General features: G+C 41.5%; 1 protein-coding gene across 1 annotated transcript in view; it reads right to left on the bottom strand.

The window, feature by feature from the left end:
* The window catches only part of LOC126271423 (iroquois-class homeodomain protein IRX-6), a 776,927-nt gene that overhangs the window by 410,732 nt on the left and 342,435 nt on the right, over positions 1–23,760 (bottom strand). The window lies entirely within an intron of this gene.

The following is a 23,760-nucleotide window of genomic DNA, read 5'->3' on the forward strand; positions in this document are numbered from 1 at the left end:
ATCGCCTTTCTCCAGGATACGAGTCCTCTCTGTTACCATTGCACGTATTCACAGAAAAAAAAATCAGTACCTTCAGTAGCAAGCTAAAAAGTAAATGAAACTCAGTAAAAGGTAAAATAAAGAAAAGGAATAATGAAAACGAGAAAAAAATTTCTAAGCTAATAATGAACTGACCAAATATAGTCACAAATATGTGGACACTTCAAGTAAATTTTTTAATACAAATATCAGATAATTTAAGACTGGGAACTTCCCTAGTGGATATCTTACAATTGTCAGGAAAAATATTTCAAAACAAATTTAATAAATTGCTACTCTTGTTCTTTGAGAGTATTATTCGACAAACGTAACTTTGCTAAAGACAGCAGACAAATTTCCATTACAGAACTTACCTCAATAGTGGCTTTCGTAATACTGGTTGCCGTTGCTGGGAGGAATGGAAGATATCGACCGATTACAGGCAACATTGCTCCCCAGATTGCCAGCAATTCATCGTGTGTCTGAGGGGCTCTTATTGAATTGCTGTGTCGGATCAGGGCTACACCGAGGTCGTGTGCAGGTGATAGTTACTGCTGCAAATTACCTATCATAGCACGAAAGACAAAACATTAAACAATGACGGCTATAGTGTCAGCCCTACTCCGCACAGTGTCGTGTGATCGCGAAAGCCGGCAGGGAGACGAATCGAAACACTAGCAAATCGAATTCCAGTGGCATCTACCGATTTCGTACTAGGGAGACGAGAGGGAAAAAAAATGTGGGCGCATTGTTCTGGTATTGAGGACAATGGTACAAAGATGATAAAGTTGACCCGCGTTATGTAATTACAAGCAAGCGGAAGAAACAATTCGTTGTCGCAGTTCATTTCGTTAACAAGGCGTCCGTGATTTGAAACGCAAATTAGTTTTCGACAAAACACCAGCTTAATGCACGAAATCCACGCGTAAGAAATTCTTATAAAATGCATTATTTCTTACAGTGTATATATGCTGCATGGAAAAACTGTTTTAAGACAGCTTGATGATGCACTCGGCATGTCGCACATTATCCACACGAGGGAGTATAAACAGAATTTGACACCGAAACTTCGTAGGAGAATGTGTAATTCGTGATATTTCGACCTGTAATTGCAAGATTTATAAAATGCAAGCTTGTCCTCCACAAATTGCCTCAGACAAACAGTAATAAACAATCTGAATGACTGGTTTGAAAAAATCAAATTACCGTGTGTAGAACAGCGGTCTCGAAGATCTCCATATTCATTACACTTGCATTCCTGTGAGAATTTATGTTACGCGTCAACAGAAAAGTGCAATCGATTTGATACCTGTGTTTTGAGTGCTACGGATTGGTGGAACACAGACGTTTGTTGATGGCTTACCTTCTGACTACTGGCTTTGCTCTACGCTCTTCCCGAGTTTCGCGGTTTTCTTAAGATTTTGGTGAATTATGACGGGGGCGACGGGATGTGAGCAAGTGTGCCAAGGCTACGGCGAAGTTTCCGACATGAGTGGCGTCCACTGTGGTTTGCAAAAAGAATCGAGCCGCAATTTAAATTTACTCCTTAAAGGCGATGGCGAAGCTAAATGGCTAGTCAAGATTTCGGAACAATTGAAAACGTTTGGCAATAGTTTTTGGCCACAGCATGTTACTGTGCTACGATTGTCCCAAGAGTAGTTTCGAGGTCATGCTGAAGACACTAAATCCAAAGTGTTGGACCGGCAGGTACGACATCATTTACGCACTTCAGGAGAGAGAGCTTTTGACATTATTAATGCTATGACAAGCATAATTCGTAATAGAAATGTATCGAAGTGTAGCAATAGGTCTTAAAAACATAATTTAATTACTCAGCTCTGTCCCCTTTTCAGAATCAATGTAACACTAGAGATCCTGGAATCGGCTAGTATGGACGTTGTCGCTGATGCAGATTACAGTATTTCGAACACTGAAAATGTATGTATACGTTAATTAAGATATGAAGAACACACGATAAACTGGTTTCTATCAAATAATAGAACATTTCGCACACACGACAACGAGGAAAAGCTCAATTAAATAAGACAATAGTTTAGATAATTAAGCATGTACATTTCATTAACAGTTTACAATCTTATATACTTCTGGATCTGTCCTCCGAAAGTCACCTAACGGTACGTGGCTGAGGGTACTTCATCTACAGCCGCGAGCAGTCCACTGGATGAACGACTGTTGGGAGGTCTCCGCGTGGTCTTCAATCTCCCAGATTTTACCTTCATGGTATTTCCACAAGATTACGTAGGAGAGCAATGTATTAATAAACTTTTCCACAAACGTAGGGTATTTGTGTCTTAACAATAAACCACACCGTGTTGCAGAACTTACGAATGTTCAACGATTTGAACCCCCTCGAATTTATCTGTTCATTCCTGTTTTCTCTTGCGATATGACATCACTTTTCTCTACTTTATTTATAATTGTAATTAATTAATTTTTATGCCCTTACTCTCAACATAAGAGGATTGCCTTATTAGTTAAATACAGGTTTTGACGACACACGGTTTGGTTTTGTATTTAAACAAAAAATTAATTAAAATATCCCTTGGGTACAGTCCAGTACTTGTATTACGCGATGACGTATGGAGGCATTTATATGTGTTTCATGAATGAATCAGAGAAAGTGTTAAGACTATATTTCATTTTATCAAAGTACGTACATTGCGTGTCAGACAAAGCGAAGCATCCAGAAGACATGATCGGACACATATATAAAGAATTAGAGTTGCAATTGTCTGCTACATATAGAACGGGAAAGAGAGTGCAATATGTTTTAGTGTTCAGTGTTCTTACCATCTCTGCCGGGATATATAGGGGTTGAACAGTATCAGATGTTGAGTGATCGTTGTGAAAGACACAGATGTTCTGCAAACTCGCATGAGACAGCGTAATCAGCATGTGACAGAAGATGAATAGAGTCTCACATTGGGGTCTACTTGGCCGGGTATTCTAATCGTGCCATATACAGATTTTTTGAACATTCGGGTGTAGACTGACCTGCGTGGAATGCATGGGAACGTGTGAGAAGGTATGCTCATCGTCAAGGTTCGGGTCGATCACATCTGTACACCATAAGGGAGGATCACCGAAATTTGGCACCAAGCACAACAGAACTACACTCCTGGAAATGGAAAAAAGAACACATTGACACCGGTGTGTCAGACCCACCATACTTGCTCCGGACACTGCGAGAGGGCTGTACAAGCAATGATCACACGCACGGCACAGCGGACACACCAGGAACCGCGGTGTTGGCCGTCGAATGGCGCTAGCTGCGCAGCATTTGTGCACCGCTGCCGTCAGTGTCAGTCAGTTTGCCGTGGCATACGGAGCTCCATCGCAGTCTTTAACACTGGTAGCATGCCGCGACAGCGTGGACGTGAACCGTATGTGCAGTTGACGGACTTTGAGCGAGGGCGTATAGTGGGCATGCGGGAGGCCGGGTGGACGTACCAAAGAATTGCTCAACACGTGGGGCGTGTGGTCTCCACAGTACATCGATGTTGTCGCCAGTGGTCGGCGGAAGGTGCACGTGCCCGTCGACCTGGGACCGGACCGCAGCGACGCACGGATGCACGCCAAGACCGTAGGATCCTACGCAGTGCCGTAGGGGACCGCACCGCCACTTCCCAGCAAATTAGGGACACTGTTGCTCCTGGGGTATCGGCGAGGACCATTCGCAACCGTCTCCATGAAGCTGGGCTACGGTCCCGCACACCGTTAGGCCGTCTTCCGCTCAAGCCCCAACATCGTGCAGCCCGCCTCCAGTGGTGTCGCGACAGGCGTGAATGGAGGGACGAATGGAGACGTGTCATCTTCAGCGATGAGAGTCGCTTCTGCCTTGGTGCCAATGATGGTCGTATGCGTGTTTGGCGCCGTGCAGGTGAGCGTCACAATCAGGACTGCATACGACCGAGGCACACAGGGCCAACACCCGGCATCATGGTGTGGGGAGCGATCTCCTACACTGGCCGTACACCTCTGGTGATCGTCGAGGGGACACTGAATAGTGCACGATACATCCAAACCGTCATCGAACCCATCGTTCTACCATTCCTAGACCGGCAAGGGAACTTGCTGTTCCAACAGAACAATGCACGTCCGCATGTATCCCGTGTCACCCAACGTGCTCTAGAAGGTGTAAGTCAACTACCCTGGCCAGCAAGATCTCCGGATCTGTCCCCCATTGAGCTTGTTTGGGACTGGATGAAGCGTCGTCTCACGCGGTCTGCACGTCCAGCACGAACGCTGGTCCAACTGAGGCACCAGGTGGAAATGGCATGGCAAGCCGTTCCACAGGTCTACATTCAGCATCTCTACGATCGTCTCCATGGGAGAATAGCAGCCTGCATTGCTGCGAAAGGTGGATATACACTGTACAAGTGCCGACATTGTGCATGCTCTGTTGACTGTGTCTATGTGCCTGTGGTTCTGTCAGTGTGATCATGTGATGTATCTGACCCCAGGAATGTGTCAATAAAGTTTCCCCTTCCTGGGACAATGAATTCACGGTGTTCTTATTTCAATTTCCAGGAGTGTATTTCACCCTTTCTCCTGCCATCCGAGAAGAAGTAATGGAATCGCTGCAACCTTCTGTGTCATCCTGTGCCTTCGTTATGATCAGCAAACGGGCGAGACAATTACCGTGCCCTGCGCAGGCTGCCATTAACATATCTACACAAACGGTTACTTCTGGAGTTCTGCTGTCACTGGGAAGCTTGGACTGTTGATGAATGGCGTCGCATTGTGTTCTGCGATGGATCGTGGTTCTGCACAACCCCTGATGACCACCGTCGGCTATTATGTCGGCGACCAGGACAGAGGTCCATGTTTCCAATGTTTTGGAAAGCCACAACGGTACTCCTGGTGTTTCGGTGTGAGGAATCATCGAATATGACTTCAGGTCACGGTTGGTAATGAATGAAGGAACTATTACGGCCTAACGGTACGTCATAGATATCCTGCGTCCCCATCTGTTATCTCTCGCGCGACTATGGAGTCGTATGTCAAAAGGACAACGCTCCTCCACAGATGGCACGTATCTCTGTGAAGTGCTTTCGTGGCCGGTAACATCTTCGGACCTGTTGCCAATTGAACATGTGCTGGCCCAGCTCGGACGTTAACTCCACCGCATTTCCGTATCCAGGATAATTCGAAGGTCCGGTTACACATGTTGTGGGACATCTTCCTTCAGGACAGGATGCAACGGCTCTATGACAACATTTACAAGCGTAACAAAACATGCTTGCGACTCCACAGTAGGTGCAATATCATACTGAGAAGCAGACTCATACTACCAAGATCTTGGAAAATTTGAAACGATCTTGTAATCACTGAAATAACATCACATGCTCTCTCAAACGATTAAGCTTCATTTCAATAAATGAAAAGCATCAATTTGCTTTTGTTCTACAATTACCGTGACCTGTTCAGGCTGCCATTAACATCTCAACACATCAGTCGTTGGTCAGTCGTTTTGGAGGGTGGGTGGTGAGCAAGCCCCACTTGAGGGTGGGCCATGTGGTCGTTTGAGAATTCCTTTTCGCGCCGATTTATTTCGACAAAGAGTGTTGTTTAATAGTGGAAGGGCGCAAGCATATATTTGGTGAACTGGAAGTGTTACGATTATTTGTGTGAGCACCATTTACGAGGTTTACGTCGTCGTAAGTGAACGTGTGGCAGTCTGTGACTTCGCACCAAATCTGTTATAACAAAGAGGACAGTGGGACTTGTGGATTTGTTCGTATTGACTGAATAACTTTAGATTATAGCAGCCTAACTTACTACTATTGGGGGCTCGGACTCAAATTATTATTAAAGCGAAACTGTAAACCGTCTCACCAGTGCTGATTTCATTTATTGAAAGAAAAGGACAACGCCAATAAATAGTAATTGAACTGTGTCGTGAAAAACTGATTTTGCTATAATAGCCGCCTAATTTTGTTCCCTAGCACAAACTGTACTTATGTCTGAGTGAATAATTAATTGAAAAACTATAACAAATGCGCGGGTGTGGAAGTGTACTAATGCACCAAGTGTGGAAATCATACCCTGAGACTTACCTGAGAGCCAAAATTTGCGATAACATTTTTTAACCAACATTTGTATATGCACATTCGCGTGAGAACGGTTCAACCGCATTTGTTCTTCTTTATTATTCACCGCCCCGTCGTAGTAAAGAACAAAAGCAAACTGGTGCTTTTCATTTATTATAATTTTGTTCTACCAAGAAAGAACCGACGGAAGATTCTGTTAATATGAAGTTTAATTTCGTTTATGGATGCTTCAGTTTTTATATCAGCTAATGTATTTAAAATAAAATAGCCTTTGTAAAAGTGTTTCTTCCGTATTTCACTTTTTACTCAAGTGCCAATAGAGCGACTGGAATAATTGTGATTGTATGTGAGTATTTGCAGTCCGCTGGGTGGGGGGATGTGTAGGGAGAGGGGCCCTTGGCAGTGGGAAGTGATGTGTGTGCGACGTTTTACTGAGTTCAGAACAGATTGGGTTCAAATGATTCAAATGGCTCTCAGCACTATGGGTCATCGGTCCCCTAGGACTTAGAACCACTTAAACCTAACTAACCAAAGACATCACACACATACATGCCCAAGGAAGGATTCGAACCTGCGACCGTAGTGGTAGCGTGGTTCCAGACTGAAACGCCTAGAACAGGTCGGCCACACCGGCCGGCAGAACGGATCGGGATTGGGCAAGCTCAAGTGTGCCGGAGGAGGGTGAGCCCCACTTTGGATACTGGCGCTGTTGCCTCCGTCACTGGACCACTTACGACCTTTGCAGAGCGTCTGTGAATTCGTTCTTCATCTGTCACACCTACTTGATAAGAATCCCAAGCACCGGGGCAATACTCTAGAGTTATTAGCACTTTCGTTCTTGTTTGCCGTTTCCTTTGCACACAACATATTACTTCCTCCGACATGCATCTCGCGTAATGACTGTGTCGAGAAAATAGAGCCAGTACACAGGCTTACTGATCGTTCTTCCCACGCAACATTTGCGAGAGGAACAGGGTTGTACGGATCAGCTAGTGGTACCAGACGTACCATCTGTCACACACCTTGACTTGGCTTGCTGCTTACGATGTAGATGTAGAGTCGTTGAACTTCCCCGGATCCCTTTCTACAAATCTGTCTTCCATTCGGCGTCCCTAACCTCAGAAAAGTTCAGCGCGGCGATCTGGAGGGAGCAGCAGCAGAGGGAAGAGCCCTTCCTGGAGCCGCTGGGACAGGTCGGGGCGGCGCCGGACCCGAGGTCCGCCGTTGGGCGGGGGCGGTCCGCGGCCGGAGGGCCGTGTCTAATCAACATGCAAGGGAGGCGCGGCAGGCCTACCTGCCGCTTAAAAGGGGCCGTGTCGCCGGCGCGCCGGTATTCCCGCGAGACAATGCCGCCGCCGTAGCGCCGCCCGGAAAAATAGACGGCCGCGTGTTCGAGCGCCCGCGCCGCCGGCAATTAATTTGGCCTCTGGTTTGTGGGTCGCCGCGCCGCGCCGCGCCGTAATGGGCCGGCTAGCTGGTCCCGCGCGCGTCAGGGGCGCCTCCTCCACAAGAATGCCGCTTAGGCGCCGTCTCCTGTCTCATCCGGTCCAGCTGCCCCAGCTCGATCGGTGCACCAGAGTGCACAGTGTCATTGTTCATCTGACTTCAGGGAGACATGGACGAAATTGGGCAAATTTACTCTCACTTCGCGTTTCGTCACTAGAAACTGTCAAATCCTTAACCATGTCTGACCAAATAGTGGACAGTATCCAGTTACGAGGCTTGCTACTTAATCGAGAATCGTTGGAAGAAGAATAATCTTTGGAGTATTTTTCGATAAATATGAAAGGGGCGGGAGGGTGGCGGGAAAGGGGGAGGGGCTTAAATCTTAATAACAGAGACTCGCGACATGCTGTAAGTCAATCCTGACCCGTACATCGTATATCTGATCCGAGTCGGCTCACTGGCCAAATATTAATCATTTCCTTGAAAGAGCATATCGCTTGCTTTGGAGCGCTGTAGATGGTGGAGAACTCGTAACGTTCACCCTGTATAAGGCCCACGAGAAAGACAGGCCGCGGCGCATACGTCACGAAGGTAGTCCTGACCTCGCTCGCTCGCTCAGCTCAGCAGATAAAATGCGTTTCTAAACCTGTTAACTCGCAGCTGGGTGTGTAAGTAGTAACAAGCATTGCATCTTCCACTAGAATCTGCTATTATGAAGTCTTGCTGATCAACAGTACTACAGCAAAATTTAATTTAAGACCAATACTCGATATAAATGGTATAACGGCTTGCTTATAGAATTCAGCCTCTTCTGTTTAACAGTACTCATTACATGCTGGAAGTGGTGCCTTACGCAACTGATAATCATTTTAGCATGATTTTATTTTATTGTACGCCAGTACATCCGTAACGAATTATAAGTAGGCCCATGTACTTCCCATAATTATGGGACTAATAACAGTAAGATTCCATAATGGTGGATTCCAGTAGAAGATTCAGTTTTCGTTTGCACGTACACGGTGTAGAAACGCATTTTGTCTGCTGATCTGAGCGAACGAGCGAGCCAGGACTACCTTCGTGACGTACGCGCCGTGGCCTGTATTTCTCGTAGGCCTCGCACCCTCTACTGCTGACGTAAGACATGGCAGTGAAGAACCGTGTGCGCGCCAGCCAGCTGTAGGAAGTCACTGCGTCGAACTGGAAACGTTACGGAATGGCTGAAAGCAACTATTCTGTTTGCACCTGCCCATGAACACACCGTGAATGGAGTGGCCTGATTTATTGCTTATCAGTGCAGGTTGTCCAACGTTCATACCACTCGTAGTCATGTAACAAGGCGTGAAAATAGTGGTCGTAAAGAGATCTTAACCTATAGGAACCGGAGATGAGTGTCAAGCTATGTCAATGACATTTGGTTTCAAACGTGTCAGGAACCGCTGCTGTCAGCGAACACAGCTGTATCGGAACAGGCTTCTGAACTATTATCCTTAAAGCAAACAGCATGCAGTTGGCATTTAGAGTCGGATATCTCGTAAAAGACCAGCGCCTCCCTTACAGTTGCACGCCTTCAAAGGGACGTGTAATGACTCGAGCCCATTCACTGACGTTACTTTCAACATGAACCAAGATCATTATTTCAATATAACCGGTGACTGAATGTTGTCATTCACTATGACTGTGCTGTGCAAAAAACCACATTTATGAAATACATGCATACGTTTTGACGAAAGGCGCCCTGTAGCACCTCGACCGGCCCGCTAGATCAACAAGTGTTATCTCGCCCCACCCCCTCTCCCACACAAAAATACTGTGATTCCTTTAGAACAGTGGGTCAAAGGTAGAAACCATTATTTCCGCAATCTGATAACTCTGCTGCATCCTGTCATCAACTAGTTGCTTCATTTAGATATAACATGCTCGAATAAACTTCTATACTCTCTGCCTTCCCGAAATTATTCCATTATCATGGTGACAAACGATGTTACAAGCTATAGGTGTCATCTATCCTGGGGTGACTAACTGTTTACCAGGTTCGCTTTTCATGATGGTAACTTAAAAAGGCTGTCATATTCCAGTTAGACTTACGCTCTAAGGGTTCCGTACAATAGATAATAATAAAAATTTTGTGTGATTCTATGGCCAAATGAAAGTTTTTCTATTGAACGTTATTTCGGCGAACTGCGTGTCCCTAATGTACTCCACATCATATCCAACGGGAGGGGGGGGGGGCATAGGGTTTAACGAGGAATCCGAACCACGTGCTGTTAAGGGCGAGGTAAAGGCTAAGTTCAAGAGAAATCCGTGGTCCGATGGAGATCCAATTACACAACCTTTAGGTCTCCGTGAGCCTTAATTTTTTTTTTTGTTGCACGTTCTCTGTTGCATACTTCACTCACTTTTTTATTTTTTTATTTTTATTTTATTTTTATTTTTTTATTAGAGGGCAGTCAGCTCACTGACCAACCACGCTGAGCTACCGTGCCGGTACCGCTAACCCACAAGGCTCAATAAGAATGTAGGCAGTTGAGCTATAGGTTTGCGACTATCAAAATAAATGACATATGTGACCGTATCTTTTGACTGCATTAACTTGAAAGTTTCAGTGTTTTACACTGACAAGGGACATAAATTTCACGTTGATACCTCAAACTGTTCATGATGAAAATGTATCTTAACAGTTGAATCGCCACGTATGTGAACTTTAAAGGAAAGGAGCAGTAATATTGACATGACGTACCTTCCTCCATGGTCCATTGACTTTTAGGCTATAGATTTAGATCCTGATGTACGATCTCTCCTAGAACTCTGTACGAAACAGAACAAATTTATACTGCTGTCCGAGGGTGTGATGAAAGCACTGGGAAGTTCTTGAAAGATCTATCTTCTTATAAAGAAAAACAAACAGATGATATTTCCTGGGCCGCAGCACCTAGAGCTATTTAATATCTTTCTTGTCTTCTCTTTATTCAGCTGCTAGCCTTTTCTCCACTACTTCACACCTGCCCACTATCCCTTTACGCCTTCCTCCTGCTTCATGCATCTCCCCCTCCTCCACACTCTTTATTTCCCCCTCTTCCTTTGGTCCGTCCATCATCGACTCGTCTACTCGTCTCAACTTGTCCGCAAGTATGCTCATTGACATATGAAGCTGGTGCAATACAATTCCATAAAGCAGACGCATACTATTCCAACACACCTGTCATGCAAGGAATGTTACAAATCAGGAGCTTCAGAATCATTTATTTCATCTACATCTACATCACCTAAAGTGGCGGAGGGTACTTTCGGTACCACTATCTGATCCCTCCAAGCCTTTTCCACTCGCGAATAGTGCGTGAGAATAATACCGGTAAGCCTCTGTATTGGCTCTAATTTCTCGATTTTTCTCCTATTGGTCAATACGTGAGATGTATGTGAGGGAAAGTAATATGTTGTCCAACTCCTCTTTAAAAGTACTGTCCCGAACTTTCAATAGTAAATCTCTCCGTGATCCACAATGCCTCTCTTGTAACGTCTGACAGTGGAGTTTGTTCAGCATCTCTGTAACGCTCTCTCCCACGACGAAACACGCCGCTCTTCGTCGGATCTTCTCTATCTCCTCTATTGAGTCCCACCTGATAGGTATCCCAGATAGATGAACAATACTCAAGAATCGCCTTACATCCAGGCCGCCCTGCAAAGCAGATCGGTAAAATAGGATCATGCTACTTCAACAGAACACACCTGTCATGCAGGGCAGCCTACACGTCCAAGCCAACAAAACCGTTTCTGGCCGCGTACATGAAAGCTGGCCTGAAAAGCAGGTTGATTTGGGAAGCTGATAACGTTTCCACATAACATGTCTGTCGCGCAGGGCAGCCTCTATCCCTTTCTGCCCCTTTCTGCCTGTCTCTCTCCTTAAGCCCCACAGTGCTGATTTTCGTGATGCCTTCTGTTTCTGTGCCAGCTTTAGATCATACAGATACAGTGGTTCGGGAGGATGCCCTGCACATACACACATACACTCTGCTTTATACATATAACAGATTGGGGGAATGAAATACTTTTTGTTTAGTTTGTTTAGCATTACACTGGAATAGAGTCTGTGGTGGAACCAAAATCGGGCCAGCGCTGAAGTTCCGGCCATGATGAAAAAATTGAAGTATGGGCATTGAAAGATAATATGAATATGTATGGCTGGAGGTGATTATAATCCATAGCTTGCCAAATACAGATAGATCCAATGTCTTAGATTCTCGCCTACATCTCTCTATGAGAAAGTTTAGAGGAATTCCTGTGTAAATCTAGTGATAAATGCTTACTGTTTTGCAGATTGGCCGCAGAAATAAAATAAGGACGTCGAGGAGAGATGTTATATACTGCGAATAGACTACTGTATACATTAACTGCTTCAGCATACAATTAGCTATCGATGTCGACAGTTCCCAGCACTTACGTATACCTAACTGATACACGTGTTATTTGTACTCGTTGGATAAATCACGAAATATGAATGCTGCTGGTAATTTGCCATTTTCCTTCTATCCATCTCTTCTGTTGTTTTAAGCTGTACTTTGTGACTACGCGATGCTAATCTGTTCCACAGCGTCACATTCTCTGGTTAACTGACTCTTTCTTCCTATTAACTCTCTCATAGATTCGAAATAATTTCTATTGAAGAATGTCTAGGTAGCTAACTTACCAATAAAAGAACAAAAGTCTTCTAAGTTCGAAGACAACCTTTCGCTAACAACTCCTTTTCTGTTGTGAGACACACATACGTATTAGCGCAAAGGGGCAAAGGAAAAAGAGTACAAAGAAAGTGGTACCATCAGTATGAAAGTACTTTCAGAGGAATACTTGATGCAGTGGATAACGTAGAGTATTCTGTAGTGACGGACATGAGAAGTAAAATTTCATATGCAAAACGGTTTATTCACGAAAAAAACACGAAAAGTTTAATGTGGCCTAGAATTATTATTATTATTCCGCTTTCATGATATATTTTAACCTGATCGGGTTAGACTCTCTGTTACATCAGACAAAGGTTTCATACCTTACAGTACTTTGTTTCACATCTTAGCTCTCTGATAAAAATAATTTTAGCTGACAGACAATAATAAAATAGTGTTAGCAAAACTAAAAATCATTTGAATGTATGAAGAGAGAATAGAAATTAATTGTACCAGAAAGTAATAAAGTAAATACTAGGCGTATTATTACAATTGCTTCTGCTGCTACCGCTACAATAATAACAATAATAATAATAATAATAATAATAGTGATACAGGTACATCAAAAAATGCTTATGCTTGTACAGAAGTTATTTCTCACGTAACGAGTCCTGAGGGAAGGAAATTTAGGTAGACTGCACCAGCTGAGAGCATCGTGAAATGTCGATGATCTTGCTGAAAAATATATAAATGAGTAACGAGTGCTTACGGAGCTTGTTGTTCAGTTTTTGCTTCAGTAGCTACGTTATTAACTGTGTTCTGAAGCTGAAGGTGTTATTCAGTTCTGTACAGTAATCACGAAGATTATTCCATAGTCTGGCTCCTGCTACTGGAAAGAACTTCGCGAAGGCGGCTGAGTGATGTAGTGGAGCAGAAAGGACTTTGCACTCATGGGAACGGGTATTTCTGCTACGTTGTTCAGACAAGGGAGTTAGGGTCAAGGAGAGATATAAGTGACAGTGTTCGTTGTTAAAAAATTAGAGAAGACAGACGGTATGGAAACCTATGATCGTGTCTACACATAGCCAGAGCAGCTTTGTAAAAGATGGTAAAATATGATCAAGAAATCGAATGTCACACATATATCGAACGCAGCCCTTCCGTACTAGTTCCGGGCACCACGAGTTTTCCACATAAAGACCTAGCAGAATAACGTCGCTCCAATGAACATCTGGAAGCCTAAGTGTTTGTATAATTTTCTTTTTCCAGTTGAAAGAGAAGAGATTTTTATATTTTTGTGGGGCATGGAGAGATCCTCCACACTGCAGCTTCGTGCACAGCTATTTAACCATTAGGCCCTATTATAGTACTGCTAGATTTTTGCTGAGGGAGAGATGTTGATATTTGTCCTCTTTGAGATTAAGGATAATGGATACTGGCGATATTTTGGTCAAATGAGACTAACATGATCCATCAGGAGCGATTGGATTTTGGCTGGATTGAGTTTCAACATATGTTCTCTCCCCATGTTAATAGGGCACGTAGCTTTATTGAAACTATCTACAACTGATTTCAAATTTACTGATTTTGCACTTAGATGCGGTTGGAGGTCATCAGCATTCATATGTTATTTGCAATAGAACAAAACTGAAGACACGTCTCTGACATACAGTGAAAAGACTACAGGACGAAATAACGAGACCTGGGTGACGCTTGTCACTAGCTGTCTCCATTGAGACTTTATATAATTTTCAATAGCAACTAAAGTACTGCTTACTGTTAATAAAACACTAATGGTTTCGCTACTAATATTCATGCCACACGAATTTCCTCATTGGCCTTGTTGTTTCTTACCTAATCACTGACGAATAACTCCGTTAAACGATATCTTTCTGCATCAATCTCTAGAGTTCTGCTATAGGGCTCATGTTCTTTCCATGGCTGGGACTTTATGCATGATACCCTGTCACGCTTGAGGCAACGTGGAGTAGATATGAACCAACATAACTTCCAGTCGCCTGTTTCGGCTTAAATTTTTATGTAGGTTTTCTTTATTGTAATGGCATAATGGAAATCTGCTTCCAATTTCGCGAAAAATGAATATCTTTATTGCCTCGCTCTCAGCGTTCTGCAATCCGTCTTAAGAAAGCGCGTTATAGTGTGAGCCGGTTTTAAAATAGCCTGCCTGCTATTCCGTAGGATGTGAAAATAGAAAATGCAAAAAAAAGAGTTCGTTTTTCTCGCAATGTGCTCTAAATGATTATCAGTATGATAGCACAATTGCAAATGACCACAGATCTGAATTAGGTCTGGGCAAACGTATTTACGTTCAGCAAATGCTTTTGGCGTTAAACAGATGTTGCTCGGAAGTGTGGTGCCAGTAAGTCAGCCGCTGGAGATAGAGCCATACAACATTATTATTATTATTATTATTATTATTATTTATTGTTGTATTATTACTACGATTATGCAACTGACTTCGTTTCTTAAGTTCTATTCTCTTGCATCAACGTACATTCATTCTCTGACTAATTCATCGAGAGCACTCTTATCTTATCTTCTTTAGCAGAACCAAATTCTTACACGTTTTTACCAATTATTATTATTATTATTATTGTTATTATTACGTCGTGATCATCATCATTACGTAGACCATTAGCTGTTCATAACAACGGCATTTACTAAAGTAAAGGAAAATGCCTAATACTCAGATTTTGTACATAAAACAACATATATTTCATCGACTGCCGTGGGTACCATTTATCAGCTTTTGGGGTTTTAGATTTATTTATTTATGTGCACTCAAAAGAAATAATGTAACCTTAATGACTTACTTGACTACACACGCACACTCGCACACACACACACACACACACACACACACACACACACACACACACATTTTGTAGATCTTTTGTGCACTTCTGAGGATAATAATGAAGAAGAGTGCATTTATGGAAATGTTACGACTTTTCCCCAAACATTGTTACTGCGTGTACTTTACAGTCTCCGAAATATTTTATCATTTTCTCCAACAAAGAATAAATAGCAGTGACAGATTTAAAGGTAGATCAAGCAGACCACGAATCTTATTCACGTTAACAGATATATTCTTTTTTAGCTCCAAAAGCCTCATATGGTGGATTTAACTTTTTAAATACCGAGCACAAATCCCTTCGCAGTATACAAAAGTTCAAGATGATAATCTGTGTGTGGTATCACAATCGATTTAACTATTTGTGCTCTTGAATGTGTACCGTCGGTGGCAGTGGAGGCTATATTTATTCAGCAGACGGTCTTTGAAGAAATTGCAGTTGTATCGGCAGGCAGATGCAGGAAATCACGCGGATGATGTCACTCAGATTTGTACGGTATGAGTATTGAGAAAATTTAGCACTGAATGCATTGTAAAATCGGAGTTGGCCTATTAGATAGCAAAACACACCGATAATTCGGTCGCTAGTAACTTCGTGCCTTCATTTTACAACTTTGTCTTGGATACACTTAAAATGTGAAAATATACAAAATCCCAAAAAAGAGTTGTAATTCTAAAAAGTATTACTTTTATCATTAAGTACAACTAATATCTGTCTGTCGCAGGTTTTGTTAGTTACAATGAGTTTTAAAATACGCAGGCAGAAACTTACTAATTTCGTTTAAGCTGGAGGTACATCCAGCTCTAGATTTTCCTAGGCGGACCGTAGTGTTTGATTAGCAAAAAATAAATGTACGTAAAATTAAAATGTGACAAATTTTTTTGTAATAGTATGCTTGTAATTTCTACTAAGTCATGATTTGTGAACATACAGAGCGATACCAAATACAGATATAAAATTTATTTTTGTAGTATCACTAGGAGAAAGTTGTGTTCGATAACTATCAAGTGAAGCCAGTTAGAAATGCCATTTGCGGTATGATGTCAAATAGGTCATGTCTACACTTGACATTCACCAAAAAGTGTAACTGAAGATTAATTAGATCGGAAATAATTTATATAATAATGAAGATACTTGTTTCATTGGGACAAACAAATGATCAGTATGTTTCCCGCAAAGGTTTTTGCACCGGTGGTGAGACCATTGTTGCTCCCAAATGATCTTTTACACTTTCGCTGTGGAACTATTTCGCAATTATTTGTTTTAAGACCAACAGGATCGTGAAAATAGTACGGGAGAATATCTGGACTATATTTTGAATGTGAAAATGCTTCCCAGCTAGATTCAGAAGAAAATACCTTGTCAACTTCTGGCTGCGAAGCTGGAGATAATCCTGGAGAGATGTGTTCGTTTTTGGCATGTTTTTGGCGGAGAGCGTCCGTGAACTCCTTAACTGTGACCATAAAGTTTATGTCTGTGAGCGCTTGGACACTTTTTATTTATTGGTAATAAAAGTTTCGATCTTTCTGTCGTTGTCAGTAGCTTATCATGTTTGTTAACTAATGACTACGTTAGAGTACATTAGCAGTAAACTTATTCACAAAGCTCGTAGAAGAGACCTCGTGATATATGATGCTTTCCATGATACTTTCAAGGAATAATGGTAATAAACGAAGAAATCATAAGCGAATACAAGCGCCAAGATACTATCCGAATGACAATGATAAGGGTCTACGAGCTTTTCACTGGCTCAAGATAACGCCACAGCTTTTGACAAGGTAAGGTTATCTGGATTTTCACAGCCAATAGATAAATACCGGATGTAAATGGCGTGCACTAGTGTTCTACGCGATAAAAATCTATAAGAAATCATATGAAGGCGAAATAGTGTCTCTCTGTAGTAAAATAAACCATGCGTCTTTTGATATTACAGTTGTGTTTTCAAATACATAGCACTGACCGAGTATAGGTTGTCATTTCATCTTTCTTTTTTTGTCCAGAATTTTCGAAAATACTACCAGAAGTGATCTCGTCTTGTAGTCTTAGTTTAACACTTTGGGAACCAGCTGTTTTTGCGTGAAATCATTTTTTTTAAAGTACCGGTGCCTTCTTCCGCATGAAACACTCGAGATTATTGCAAGACATAGCATCTAGTGATACGCTGAGGTACTTCTACTAATGTAGTGCTTTGTAACAGTCACTTACAGCATTGAAAGCAATGGTCTGGTCGGAGATTGTGCTTTGTGACTGTAGGAGATGTGACACGTTGTTTTTTATAGTGTAAATATCGAGGAGATCATTGATAGTGAAAGTAAGTATGTCTAAAATTATTGTAATGTAAGTTTGAATTTGTACCAATGCCTTTATGAGTGGTTGCGATATGAAAGCACTGGGGCAGTATGTACTTTTGATATAAATTTATCAAATTTTATGCTTATCTTCGAGTTTTATATAGAACTATACATTGTGAATCTATGGAAGTTTCGAGACGTGGGATTGTATTTGGGATAAAAGCGGATTTGATTTCAAATACATCTCATGAAATGACGGGTGGCTCAAAACTGTATGTCCCAGTGTTTCCAAAGAGAAGTCACCTTCCTAAAACAACTGATTGTTTACTTTTTGCCAATTTCTTCTTCTATTCGTTGTTTGCTACGATAATGAAGGTTAATTTTGTAAACGTTTTTAACACTACATTCCAAACTGAGACCACCGCCCTAAAACAATTGGTTCTTTACTTTTTGCCAGTTCCTTATTGTATTTGTTGCTTATTACGAAGATAAAGGTCGATTTGGTGAAAAATTTTAAAACTGAGTATAGAAAAACCCCCACGGAAATGACAATTCACTGACGCTGGACTGTGATTACTTTTCCGTCCATCTCAGGTCACAAGTTCTAAGACTTGTGCTATCTTATTGAATTTCTGCACTTGAGACTCGTGATATGTGAGCAGCCCAAACTCGAAGCTTCAATAATATTACAAATATCTGAGATAAGTGGTAATAACATTCATGACTCTCGAATGCGAGTGTTTTCAAAATTTCTCGCTTACTTTTACCTTTATGCTTTCTCTTTTTCCTTGCATGTCAGAGCATTTGTTTTGATAATTCAAAGCTTCAATACGATTCAGTTTCGTTTTCGAGTGTACTGTAACAGTCTGAGGTATAGTAGGTATAATATTTAGTAGCAATAGTATTGTTCGTGAAATTATTTCTACAGAGTTGTGTACGAATACTTACTAGATTCTCTCACTTTTAATTTGGAAAGCTTTACACGCAAAGATATTACTATTTCCTTACGTAATTAGCAGGTTTATGTAAGATAACCTAATATCTCCCCTTGCAGTGATCGGTAGGTTTTCCAGAGAACTTCAGAGTTTTAAATTTAACCAATGGAAGTAAACCTATTTGTATGCAGTATCGCCCAAATTCTACACTGAGCCTGATTGATTTGTTTTTTTTTCTCATTTTTCTAACAATTATTTAGAGGTCCCCCTGAAAAAATTGTGTTATTTAACCATTACCGCTTTTCATTTAAATCCAATGACAGTCATATCTCTATTCCGAGCAAGTGCAGTCGAATTTCAGGAGAGTGTAATCAACATCGTGCTTATCTTGGGACGAAACAACTTAGAAGACTAACTAAAAAGTAGTTTGTCACTGATGCACAGGTTTACTTTCGCATGTCTCGTTGACTTAGTTAGAATTAATTCTAGTGATCAGTACGTCCATCTTATTTTCGCTAATAAGAAACTGTTTGTCACCAAACCCCTCCTCCCGTAATGTTAACAATTTTTATAAATAATTTCTTTCGATGGGAAAAGCGTATTTTTTAAGTTAGTTGTAGTGACGTGTGTGCTAAAATTTTGGTTTTTTCTTTATACATAGCTCAATCTTACATTTACTACTTGCTTGACATCAAAGAGGAAAGAAGAATTTTATCGGGAGATGACGTTCTCAAGTGGTTGCTGGTAACAAGAGATTACGCCTTCTTGGACGTTGTCCCTTGCGTATGTTTTGGCTTATCTAAATACTCCACAGTAAAAAGCAAGCGTTCTGCACGCTGCTCATTGTTAGTTCTTGGATATCTTCCATGAGAATACTGCTTACTGCATATATTCGTCGTACATTATTACAGGCAAGACCAACAGATGACGGACTAAGGAACTGCTATGTTGTTGATTGCGACCAAAGAATTTCGCTAAGAATGAGTCTCATAAGCCTCAGCCATTAAATAACATGTCGCTTGTAAATCTGACGGGCAGATCAAGCTTAGGAATCTGAACAGCGGTATCCATCGCGAATAAAAGTTTAGGTCCATCGGTAACACTGCACTTCTCAATGGTTTTCATGTCAGCGTATTATAGGACTGGAATGTTATCTGTTACGTAGGTGGAATACATCTATATTTTTAAACACAATACAGAACTGAAAAAAATGGTATAGGCATACATACTAAAGCAGCCAAGAGCAAGGACATTAGTTTGTAAACCACAGCATTGTACTAGTAATATTCTTACTTACGATGAGACAATCCTAGAAATCGAACAAACTGACAAAGTACAAAAAGAACCAGACTCAGAAAGAGAAGTCTACAAAGAAAACAAAATATAATAAAGTTGTGCGAAGGGTTGGTGGGGACATAAGGTAAAATGGCACCAAATAGAGTAGAGGTCGCAAACATGAAGAGCCAGACAAAGATTATACAATGTGAAACATGTACAGTGATGTTCGAAGTAGTAGGTACTTGAAAAGATTGGAATAAGAAAGGAAGAAGCTTTAGGAAATCCGTCGAAAGACTCTTGACGTACAAAAAAGGACATCGCAAAAGCGTCTTAACCCTCCCCCACGTAAGTACTTAGTTTCAGTTTTATCTAAAGGTTGAAAAAAAAAATCTCCGCCGCGATGCAACGTGAAAATTATCGTATCTAGGAAGCAGTGACAAAAAGTAAAGATTCTTTTAGTACAGAAATACAGATCCCTATTTCTAGGCTGACTCAGAAGTGTGAAATGATTAGGAGCCATGTATATGAACAACAGATGAATGAAAGAATGCATGAGAATATGTACCTCGACACAATCAAGAGCTGAACTATTACAAGTATTTAATGCAGGAAGTGAAGTTTCAACTTTCAAAAGTTTTTGTAAACGCTAGCATGTCCGACACCTCCAACGCAGATGCTGTTTTCTTTTTTTCAAAATAGTTTGTAAGCCGTGAATTTAATTCTACAATAGGGTAAATGACAGTGAAGTATTAATGCCTGGACGTCATCGTGGTCTAAGCTCCTAAGCTCCAATATGAAAAGGATAGTAAAAAAATCTGACACAGTTATTTTTATATGAAACCACCTGTGATACGCCAAATACATCCACAGAAAATACAAATCTGGGTGGCAGGATGAGGATCTGAAAGTCGTTCTTCCTGAATACTCGTCATTTATCTTAATCACTACGCCATATCACTCGTCGACTCTATGAATGGGAGACTGTATGTAACATTCGTATTTTATAATGAAATGTCATCACAGTATGCCTGCAACAATACTTCGAACATTTAGAAGTTAAGTCTTGAACTGCAATTCACTCTGTAATTTTTTTCACTTCAGTTTCAGAAAACAAGGAAATGGGACTATTCCCAAAGCAGAAGCGTCTCGACAGATTGATGAAAGAGGAATTTTTTGCCTTTGTTTACTGTGTCATGCAAAACCATTACAGCCAAATTTTGATCAGGACAGTGGACACACTTTATGGGACATATGCACGTCATTTTTCTTCTTTCATTTAAACATTCAGAAAAAGCTAGCTAGCTCTAGATTTGAGGCCTAACAAGAGAAAGCAGCATTTGGTGACAGCTGTAATTTGTGGCTCATTTGGAAACTAGTTATTCTGTGATTAACGAGAGAAGAAATTTGGTTTGCAGGCAGTGGAATAAGAATTAGAAGGAAAGAAATGGAAATTACCTCATGATGCAAATTTCATCTAAAAAAAGAAAGCTTTTATCCTTGAATAGTTGATTTCCTTTTTCCAAGTATGGTCGTATGGTAATTCTATCGCTGGAGAATTCTGCAAATATTTCCGCTCATTGAACGCAGAACTCGTTGCTAGCCAAGCACGTGCATGACACAAAACTATCTTTTCACAAGACACTTGTCTCTAGGAATGTAGGTGGTACGTTAAGAAGATGTGATACGTGTCGGAGCTCTAGGAGGACTTTACCCCCCCTCCCCCCCTCCAACCCCCACCACCAGTGACGGAGCGCTTACAAGTTCCAGTTGCACAGCCCACTACAGTGAGGCAACGCTGCCTCTAATGCTTCTCCTCTAGCGGAACGAACCAGGACCAAAGTTACTATTAGATATCAGCAAGTCTGCAGTACTTTTATAACAGTCTTCACACAACATCGTGAGACTGCATAAGATCCTGGTGCAAACCTGTGGATCTCCAACATCAGCTTTTGTGAGATCCAGTAAGTAACTACAGGACGTATCATTCACACTTTAAGCCTCACCCCAAGTCACTTCTACCTTAAAATTTAAAACCATCCTATTAATTAGCTAAGATATTACGGACAAAGCCTCGACCATAAACTAAGAAGAAAACCTCTCCGACAGACTACACAGCAAAAAACCCACAGTAGATGATCTGAACATGTTGACGACGTCCTCCCATTATACTCCACAACGACAGACCGTTAATTCTACGTCTCCTCTCTTACGCCAATATTACATGAATTTTTGCTTCATCAAAACTTTATCACTCCCTCCAAATCTTCAAACACCACGCGTTCCTCCTTGTCTTTTGAATCTATCTATCTTCCCCAATTTGCTTTATTAATTTCTTAACCTGCACTGCAGATTGAACGCCTACGGATTTACTACACTTTCGGAAAAATTGGCACCTGCCTTCAAATAATATCATTCTTAATTACCAACCCTTGTACCCTGCCGCTCTTAGACCGGCATTTACACCCAAAGTATCACCCACACACTTTCCACATCCTACCGGAAAGAAACTTACACCATCTCCCCGTGACTGAGAACGGAAATCGCACAGAGGTCTGTGCATCCTTTCAGTTTCAACTAAATACACTTTCTTTCCATGTCACGTTTCCTCTTCTCCTCTAATCTCCCCTGCCTCTACTCCTCTCTCGTCACCTCATATCCCACCCCCTTACAACAGCCTGGTTTAAGATCCTCATTCCCATCATTTCCAACTCACGTTCTTCAGAAAACACTCTCCCACGAAAGCCCTCATCGCTTCTTTCTCAAAATCAACAAATTCAATTTCCCTTCTCTTCCTACTTACTGACAGTTATGGAAGTTGATCTTAAACAAACTGAAATGCAATTTTATACTTGTGATCAAGCGAAAAGGCCCGATAGCAATTGATTCGTCCGTTGCTAATGAACCAATGGAATAATGTCGGTAAATATTTAGTAGGTGTTCAACCAGAACGAAATATCACTGAACAACCACAAAAATCTTCTCATGTCGAAGCAAGATGATTCACCGTAATCAGGTGTCATTCAGACTAGAAGAACATTTCTCAAAACACTTACAACGTATCGAATTTTGAACATTACGTCTTTCTGGGAACTCTATGAAAAGAATAGAAAAGATCCAGTTGGAGACGTTGCAAAAAAAGAAGTAGCACGAAATGTTTGCACTAATAATTGGTGAAGCACAGAGAAGCTAAACAGTATTTTACTTCATATCTCAATAACAAACGTCATGAGCAAATATGACACAATAAACGTGAAATTCAAACAATTTGTATCTGAACGGAGTATTAATTTTTTCCTTAAAAACTCTATTAGAACTGTAAATGACTAAGACATTTGTAGCGTGTCCAGAATCATTTAATAACTTCGGATCTCGAAACTTCGTAGGCGATACGTGGATAGCAGTCTTTTTTGGAAGGGGCTGGGGGGTGGGGGTGGAAGAGCAGGGGGACAACTCACCGCTCCACCGGCGGCTGTCTGTCACCCGGACCTTGGAGACGCTACTGATCGCCATTGGTCTCGCACCTTGCGGTCCTCAGTGCACTCCATTCCAGTACTCTACGTCTATAACACACTCCGCAAACCACCTAATGGTGTGTGGTGGAGGATACTTTTGTACCACTAACTCAATCCTCCAACCCTGTCCCACTCGCGAACTGCGCGTGACAAGAATAGTTGTCGGTAAGCTTCTGTATAGGCTATGATTTCTCCCGACAAGGGATGTGCGGATAGCAGTCGGACACTGCTCAATTATGGGCGTTGTGACTACGAAAGGGTAACAAACAGTGAAATATTATTGGTGATATTAACTTTCCACGGGATACTGCTAGGTCTTTTTCTCTAACTCTCTTGACCCATTTGTGGACCACTGTGCATGAAGTTTTGCTGCGGTGTTGTCGTCTGCCACTTCTGGTGTTCTTCGTGAAGTTTAGAACCTGTTTTTTTTTTGTTAGTACCCTTTTTTCTGTTAGCCAAGTATTTTGTTTTTTCATTTCCCTGATGAACTCTATCTTGTGTTCCTCACACCACTTCTAGATCTCGTTATTGTTAACTTCTACAAGGGATGTTAGGAGGAGTTTGGTTTCAATAGCTAAACGATAGTCACATATATTATTTATTAAGTACTGCCTAATGTAATTTTCTACAGGGTGTTCCTCTATTTGTTTAATCCACATGGATTCATCGGATTTGCCC

Source organism: Schistocerca gregaria, chromosome 1 (assembly GCF_023897955.1).
Source record: "Schistocerca gregaria isolate iqSchGreg1 chromosome 1, iqSchGreg1.2, whole genome shotgun sequence".
Taxonomy (NCBI): domain Eukaryota; kingdom Metazoa; phylum Arthropoda; class Insecta; order Orthoptera; family Acrididae; genus Schistocerca; species Schistocerca gregaria.